Raw genomic sequence first — 8362 nt, 5'->3', positions numbered from 1 at the left:
GGGTGGAACGGATGGTTCCAGAAATTATCCTCATGGAGGAATATAATTTGGAATCAACCAAGTGGACATGGGGGCTACGGAACCATACTGGGGCACAGTATTCTGCAGTGGAATAGCATAATGCCAGAGATGATGATCGTAGTGTGGAAGCGCTCGCGCCCCATGAGGAGCTGGCCAGTCTTGCAATGATGTTATTCCTCGCGCCCACCTTTGCTGCAGTTTTTATGAGATGTTTGTGAAATGACAGAGTGCGATCGAGAGTAACGCCAAGATAGACTGAAACTCTAGTTTACATGAACTCAAAGGTTCTGCATATGAATCTTGCTTTAAAAGAGTACTGGAATCTCTTTTTTTCTAAACAGAGGTAAAAAAAAAAAAAAAAACTTACCTGGCAGGGCATATACCATGATCATGAAGGTGGTTTTCCCAGGGTGAGGCTTATCCATTGCACTCTGGATGTGCTGACCCCTATGATTTCGCCAAATGTGGGAAACTCGACTGCATCATTTGTGGTAGTGGGGGACTGTGTTAACGCTCACCCCTGTAAAAATAAGTAAATAAATAAATAGAAAGAAGAAGAAAATAAAAGAAACAGGTAAAAATATCTTTCCCCCAGTTATTATGACAGCTTAATGAATCCATTTATACCATTTTTTGTCCTACATTATATACCCTATTTTAACTACCATTTATATTTTAAATACTCTACATCTCATCATCTAGTTCTAGTAACTTCCATAAAACCTCTGTGGCGTGGGGGGCTGGCCAAAAGAAAAGTAAAATCCTTCTAAAAGACATAATCACTTGGAGGTCAGGCTGTAGTGCACTGGGTTAAGCACATATATCTCAAGGACTCATCCAAGGATCCCGGTTCAAGCTCTGGCTCTCCACCTACAGGGAGTCAATTACTAAGCAGTGAAGCAGGTCTGCAGGTGTTTATCTTTCTCTTTCCCTCTCTATCTCCCCCTCTTCACTCAATTTCTCTCTGTTCTATCCAATACAATGGAAAAAGTGATTGTCAGCAGCAGTGGGTTCATAAAGCCCTGCAATAATCCTGGAGGAGAGAGAGAGAGAGAGAGAGAGAGAGAAAGAAAGAAGAGGGGAAAAGAAAAAGAAATAATTACTTCCCTTTAAAGCGCTTAGGGCATATTATACATTCTGTAAAGCAAATTCTAAATGATAAAGACCTTAGATATACCATTTACAAAGAACAAAACAGATACCTGTGAGAACAATTAATATTACCATTATTATAAATGACTGTAATTATCTTCTGCTGAAGGCAAAAAGTGAGTCGAACACAAATGAGTGGCTCCCTCTGTGAACAGGGAGACATGCACCCATGCACACACTCACACACTCACACACCATACATTCTCACACACACTAACTCTCACACATACTACACATTCTGGTTTTTTAGGTTTGTTAATTTCATTTTTTAAATAATTTTATTAGTGATTTATTATTGATTTACAAAATTTCATGTTAACAAGGGTATAAATCCACTTCATTGCCACCACTAGGGTTTTGGATCTTCAGTAGCCCCATTGCCAGCCACCACATGAGCCGGTCATCATCTCTACAACTGTCTCTCCACATTTATACATATTGCCCCATTGTTCTTCCTGATCCAATACTCTCTTACCCTCCAAGCCACTCATGACAACATTACTACCTCCATATAACCCTCTTCTTTTCTTCCTCTCTCTCTCTGGGTGCTGATGAAGCTGGAGTTCAGAGCCCTCTTATCTTCTTCCTCCTATCACTCCTCCCCTGCTGGGAATATGGATCAAGGTTATTTTGGGGAGCAGAAGGTAGCCATTCTGGCTTCTGTAGTTGCTCCTTTGCTGGACATGGGTGTTGGCAGTTACATCCATACCCCTAGCCTGTTTCTATCCTTCCCCAGTGGGCCAGAGCTCTGGAGAGGTAAGGTTTCAGGTCACACCGGTGAGGTCATCTGCTCAGAGAAGTTAGGATGGCATTATGATAGCATCTGCAAACTGGTGTCTGGAAGGTGGCAGGAGATGAAATGGTTAATGAATTGAGATAAAATGGTTAATGAATAGGAACCAAAAAGTAGGAAGGGAGCAGATGAAGTCAGGGATCTTAGGGCAGAAGAAAGCTAGAAAGTACATCTTAGGCATGTTCCTAGGGGGTACACAGTTATGATAGTTTTGCTTGAGTTTGGTAGTTAGCCTGTAGTTGGATATAAATATTGTCTGAGAAAATGGTGTCAGGGTAGGGAAAAGGGCTAGAAAGTTAAATTACGACAGTGGGTAGTTACCATTCTCGAAAAAACAAACAAAACTCATACCAAGCACTCTCACACACACTCACTCTCACATACACCACACATTCACACACACACACACACACACACACCACACACACACACACACACCACATTCTCACACACACTCACACACCACATTCTCATACACACTCACACACCACACAGTGCTCTCCACTAATGTCACAGTCAGAATTTGCCTCTGTGTTTGTATCAAGAGCCTCTTCTCTTCAAGTCCTTTTATTTTAAAAATATACTTTCACATTTCACCTTAAGGTCTGATGGAATTTCACTTTAACATCATGCTGATGTATTAATTATAAATTCTCCTTGAAACACCTGCTTCCTTCTCTGAGATTTGCTTAGACTTTTGAAGTGACTCAGATATGCTCTGAACTGTCTGATCATGCAGCTTGGAGGTCAAATGTCATAAGCATGCTTCTGATATGACTATTTTGTTTTAAGTATGAGTATAGTAACATTTAAATAATATTGCTGAGTCTTTGGAATGACTTTCCAAGAATTAAATTACTCCTTGCCTTTTTTACTTTATTTTTTTTTTTTACTTTTAATAGTGGTTTAATAATGTTTAACAAGATTGTAGGATAAAAGGGGTACAATTCCACACAGTTCCCACCACCAGAGTTCCATGTGTCATCTCCTCCATTGGAAGCTTTCCTATTTATCCCTCTGGGAGGATGAACCAAAATTCTTTATGGGGTGTGAAGGTGGGAGTTGTGGCTTCTGTAATTGGTTCTCCACTGGACATGGACATTGGCAGGTGGATTCATACCCCCAGTCTGTTTTTTAAAATTAATTTGTATTAGTGATTTGAAAATGATTAACAGGATTAAAAGATAACAGGGGTACAATTCCACACAGTGCCTACCACCAGAGTTGTCCCATCCGCTCTATTGGAAGTTTCCCTATTCTTTATCCCTCTGGGAGGATGGACCAACATTCTTTATGGGGGTTGAAGATGAAAGGTCTGGCTTCAGTAATTGCTTCTCTGCTGGACATAAGTGTTAGCAGGTTGATCCACACACTCAGCATGTTTCTAAAACTCCAGCCTTTTTTTAGTTTAGTCCAGTCAACATGCAGATTCACACTAACAGCCTCCTCATCCCCAGGTCTGTCTGGACTTTAAACTCAACAGCTGGTCCTATTACAAAAGCGTTGGGGGCTGAGGAGGTGTGAGTGCAGAGAGGATCTAGAGCTGAACTGAAGATCAGGCAGATCTAACAGGCAAGTTGTGTGCGGTCTCATTTGTTTTTTGGAACAGTCCACTGAAAGCTCTACTGAGTTGACAATGAGGGACTTTAACTATAAGATCAGGGAATTCACCCAGGTCATTTTAGTCAGGTGTAGTACACACACATACCAAGATGTTACAACTTTTTATATGTACTGTTTTATTATAGGGTGAAGAGCTAGGAAGCACTAGTAAACTAGAGTGATGTGTGACAAAGGAATCATTCCTCTGCCATTGGCTTACAAAGACTTTTATCTGTTTTAAGCAGATTTTTAGACAAAGAGTTAAGAACACAAAAACATATGTAGGAAGGCTCTCCTTTCAGATGCTTTTTCTCTGTTTCTGTCTGGCCTGGATTTTCCAGTCATTTCTATGATACTTACATGTAGGTAGCTGAGTCAGCAAAGGGGTGATTAGAAAGGTCACATAGTAGAAATAATTTGCTCAGGGACCCCAATTTTCAGCTTCTGTTAAATTATTTGCATGTGGAGGGCCTGGAGGAAGGGCCACTCCAGTTCTGTGTCTTTCCTTTCCCCACTTCCTGCCTCTGTGACAGTGGACAAAAAGTCCCCTACTGAAATGAACCACTAAGATAGGTAACTATTCCTCTGCACATGAACACTCTAAGCTCCTGTGGACAAATATTGCCATTATGGAAATCCAAGGATGACTCCTTCCCTCTCTGCATCTGGTATATCAATACCACTGGAGTTTTGGGTTTTATAGATGGTAGCAGAGGACATGGTGGGTAGATTCTGGGATTCTGTGGACATCTTAGATCAAAAGAGAAATATTTCTTTCTTTTTCTTTTTCCCCAGTGTTAAAATTCAATCAGTTTACTAATTTAAAACCCTAACTGCTTATATTAAAGGAATATATACTTAGAACTGAAGTCTATACATTAAAAAGCTTGAGACATTCAATCTATTTCCCCTTCTAATATTGATTAAATATTGATTTATAAGACTATATCTAATATTAGAAAGAAATGTATCAATCAGACAGGAATCAGTGAATAATCCAGCAGAAAAAAAAGGAAATAAAAGAAAAAGAAATGAAAGGATGTAATACACTGGTTAAGCCTTGTTTTCCCCTAGACCATTGTATCATAGACACACTGGCCTCCTTTCTGTTCCTCTAACAGAGGAATATTTTTAGTAAACTTTTTTTTGTTTAGACTCTTTACTGGTTTGATTAGAGCACTGCTCACCTCTGGCTGTTAAAGGTACCAGGGATCAAACCCACAACCAGTCTGACACAACACGTGTAAGCTGCCAATGTGTTATAACGGTTCTTTGAGCTTGATGTACCTGGCTCCTCCTTATCAGTTTGAACTCAATTAAAAATGTTTCATTTCACTTAACATTACAGAAATGCAAATCAAACTACACGGAGAGTCTATCTCACACCTGAGAAAATGGCTTACATCAATAATTCAGGAAATGACTGGTGTTGGAGAGGTTGTGGAGAAAAGGGAACTCTGCTACACTGTTGGTGGGAATGCAAACTGGTACAGCCCCTTTGAAAAACTATATGGACAGTCCTTAAGCAAATCAAACTGGAAGTGACTTATGACCCAGTAATACCATTCTTAGGCATTTATACAGTAGACACTTAAAAACTAATTAGAAGAGACATATGCAATCCTATGTTCACAGCTGCATTATTCACAATAGCCAGAGTGGAAGCAAACTAAATGTCCATCAACAGATGACCAGTTAAAGAAGCTATAGGATATATATATATATATATATATATATATATATATATATTCCATGGTATACTACTCTGCATTCAAAAAAGATAATATTGTGTTCTTTGAGACAAAATGGATAAAATTGGAAGTAATTATGACTAGCAAAATAAGAAACTAGATAAAAGACAACTACCTGATGAGTTCACTCATATGTGGAATCCAGAGAACTAATACACATGAGGAAGGAGGGGGAGGAGAAAGGGAAGAAGCAGAAGAAGGAGGATGAAGAGGAAGAGGAGGAAGAAACAAAGAAGGAGAAAGAAGAGGGGAGAACAAACTCTAAGAATGTGTGAGAACTGTGGTGGCTATCTTTGTAAGTTGACAGGGTGGGGACACAGAACTTTGGTGGTAGGTGTGGTGTGGAGCTATACCCTGTAATCTTACAGTTTTGTAACCCATTATTAACCAGACCAAAAAAAAAAAAAAAAAAGAAAAAAGAAAAAACCTTCAAAGAGAGTCCTTTCCTGATACCTCCCAAATGAAGTCACCCAGCACTGCCCTTGATTGCAATCTTGCCTTCATAGCCTTCATCGCCTCTTATACATATTTACCAATTTACTGTCCGTCTACTTTCCTAAACCTGCCCAGCTCTTTTCTCTTTTATAAATTTACTTCTATGAGAGATTATACTCCTGCTCAGCTCCAAAAACAAGAGGTGCCAGGGTTTGAACCTGAGACCTCAGGCTTGCCAGTCCTATGATCTCCATTCCTGGATGCCTCAGCTAGCCATCTTCCCAGTTCTAAAATCCAAGGAGAATGCAAATTCCTTGGAAATAAAGAGCCAATTTTGTGCATGGCTTTCTCTAGCCTAGCCTTTGAATGTTCCTTGACCAATACTAAGGCTTCAATCAATATTTGTTGACTATTTGGAAACATGCTAACTACTACAGTCCAGGAAAGAAAGCTAACTATATTTGGGAAATTCTGACAAAACCAAGTTGTTTATTTTTATTTACTTACTTATTTGTTTATTACTGGATAGAGACAGAGAGAAATTGAGAAGAGAGGGAATATAGAGAGGGAAAGAGACAGAGACATCTGCAGTACTGCTTCACCATTCATGAGGACTTCTCCCTGCAGGTGGGGACCAGGGGCTTAAACCTGGCCCTTGTGCACTGTAATGCATGCACTTAACCAGCTGTTACACAGCCTGAACCCCCTCCAATTTATGTTTGTCATCTATTGGTCTTATTAAAGGTGATAATTTTGAGTTGTTTTCCATATATATATTTAATGTGATAATGTGTTGGAATGTGATAAATTGCTATAGCAATTTGGTTTTGATGCAACTGATAACAATAGATGTTATATACTGAATAGTCTTTAGGCATTCTGTTCACATTTTATTTTATCATTATTATTTGCCTCCAGGGTTATCATATGGGCTTGGTGCTAGGACTATGAATCCACTGCTCCTGCTGGCTGTTTTTTCCTTTTTTATTGGATAAGTCAGAGAGAAATTGAGAGAGGAGGGGGATATAGTGAGGTAGAGAGACAGAGACACCTGAAGACCTGCTTCACTGCTTGTGAAGCTTCCTTCTGCAGGTGGGGAGCAGGGGCTCAAACTCGGGTCCTTGCAGTTAGTACTATGTGTGCTTAACCAGGTGTGCCACCATTGGACCTCTCTGTTCATATTTTATAAGTCCTCTCCCTCAATTCCTTCACTCAGTGATGGTAAATACTATTACTACTATCAAGTCATATATATATATGTCTGTGTCTATTTGTTGTTCTTACCAGAGCTGCTCAGATCTGGTTTATGTTGGTGCAGGGGACTAAACATGGGACTTTGGAGCCCCAAGTTTGAGAGTCTCTTTGCATAATCATTAAGCTATTCACCCCACCCTTGTCAATGTATCTATCTGAAAACCGAGGGCAAGTAAGGGTTGCCTAAACAGCTTTGCTGTTAAAATTTGGAACAAGGATTGAATGCCATCTCTGTGGAATCTGTAAGGCCACATGTTAAACCCTTGTTTGAATGAGCTGGTTACTGTATTTTCCTCCTTTGAACAACAGGGAGACACTTTTATTTTTCATAAGCTATGCCCTCCTCTTAAGCATCTTTTATGTGTAATTTGTCCTTTGAATTTTTTATATTGCTTAGTTTTGTAGTAGAGATGTAAACTAACTGATGACACTTTTTTCTCCTTTAACCAAGTCTAGGAAACCCTGTGTGAACAAAAGACTGTAAAAGGACAGAATTAAACTGTGACCCTATTTCTGTGATGGCACTAGCATTCTGGGGAGTCAGAGCACAGATCCCTCAAGTCTGTACAGTGTGTCAACTCTGTGTGGATGCTGAGGTAAACTTTCAAATTCTAAAGAATATGTATTTATCAGGTACCTTAATTCTTGTAAATTGAGCTAGTGCTTTATCCAGTCAAGGTACTAATGCCAGTGGAGTTCTCTTGTGTTTTGTTTTGTTCTGTTCTGTCTTAAAATGTATTCATATCAATTATGAAAATGGGAAGAAGTGGCCTGGGAGGTGGCACAGTGGATAAAGCTTGGGGTCCCAAATTCCACCCCTAATATTCCATGTGCCAAAGTGATATTCTTCTGATTCTCTCTCTTCTCTCTAATTCCCTCTCTCTCTCTCTCTCTCTCTCTCTGCCACATACTCTCTCTCTGTCTCACAACTAAAAATGCATATTTAAAAGAAGACATTTGAAGAAGTAATTGACCACTAAATAAATAGTGGTATAGCAAATAAATAGTATTCACTATCTAATACCTTAGTTGAAGGTAGTCATTCTGATAATAACAGAAAATGAAATAAGACTGAAAAGGTTGTGACAAGGAAGATAAACTGGAATAGGAGGAGGAAGACAAGCAGAAAAATAAAGTAAGCTATAGAAAGTATATAAAACAAAGAAGAACTATTTTATTTACCTTTAAAAGCATTTGCTGAACTTCCCCCCCCCCCAAATCAAGGCTTTCTTTTGAAAAACACTAGATACATGTATTTGTGTGCTATGTAGACTGTAGAAAAGTTACATACTTGGAGTTATCTGAACTGCAATATACATAAAGACCTGAAAAGGGGAATTGGGTGATATGATAG

At 39.2% G+C, this 8362-nt stretch overlaps 1 non-coding gene across 1 annotated transcript; it reads left to right on the top strand.

Moving 5' to 3' along the window:
* The first annotated feature begins 380 nt into the window (after window positions 1–380).
* LOC132537747 (U1 spliceosomal RNA) lies at window positions 381–544 on the top strand. The gene has a single exon (XR_009549200.1). It is a non-coding gene; the product is annotated as a U1 spliceosomal RNA (small nuclear RNA).
* Window positions 545–8362: the final 7818 nt, after the last annotated feature.

This window comes from Erinaceus europaeus, chromosome 3, assembly GCF_950295315.1.
Source record: "Erinaceus europaeus chromosome 3, mEriEur2.1, whole genome shotgun sequence".
Lineage (NCBI taxonomy): Eukaryota > Metazoa > Chordata > Mammalia > Eulipotyphla > Erinaceidae > Erinaceus > Erinaceus europaeus.
Note: the sequence above shows the minus strand (reverse complement) of the source record. Positions and strands in the feature narration are given on the sequence as shown.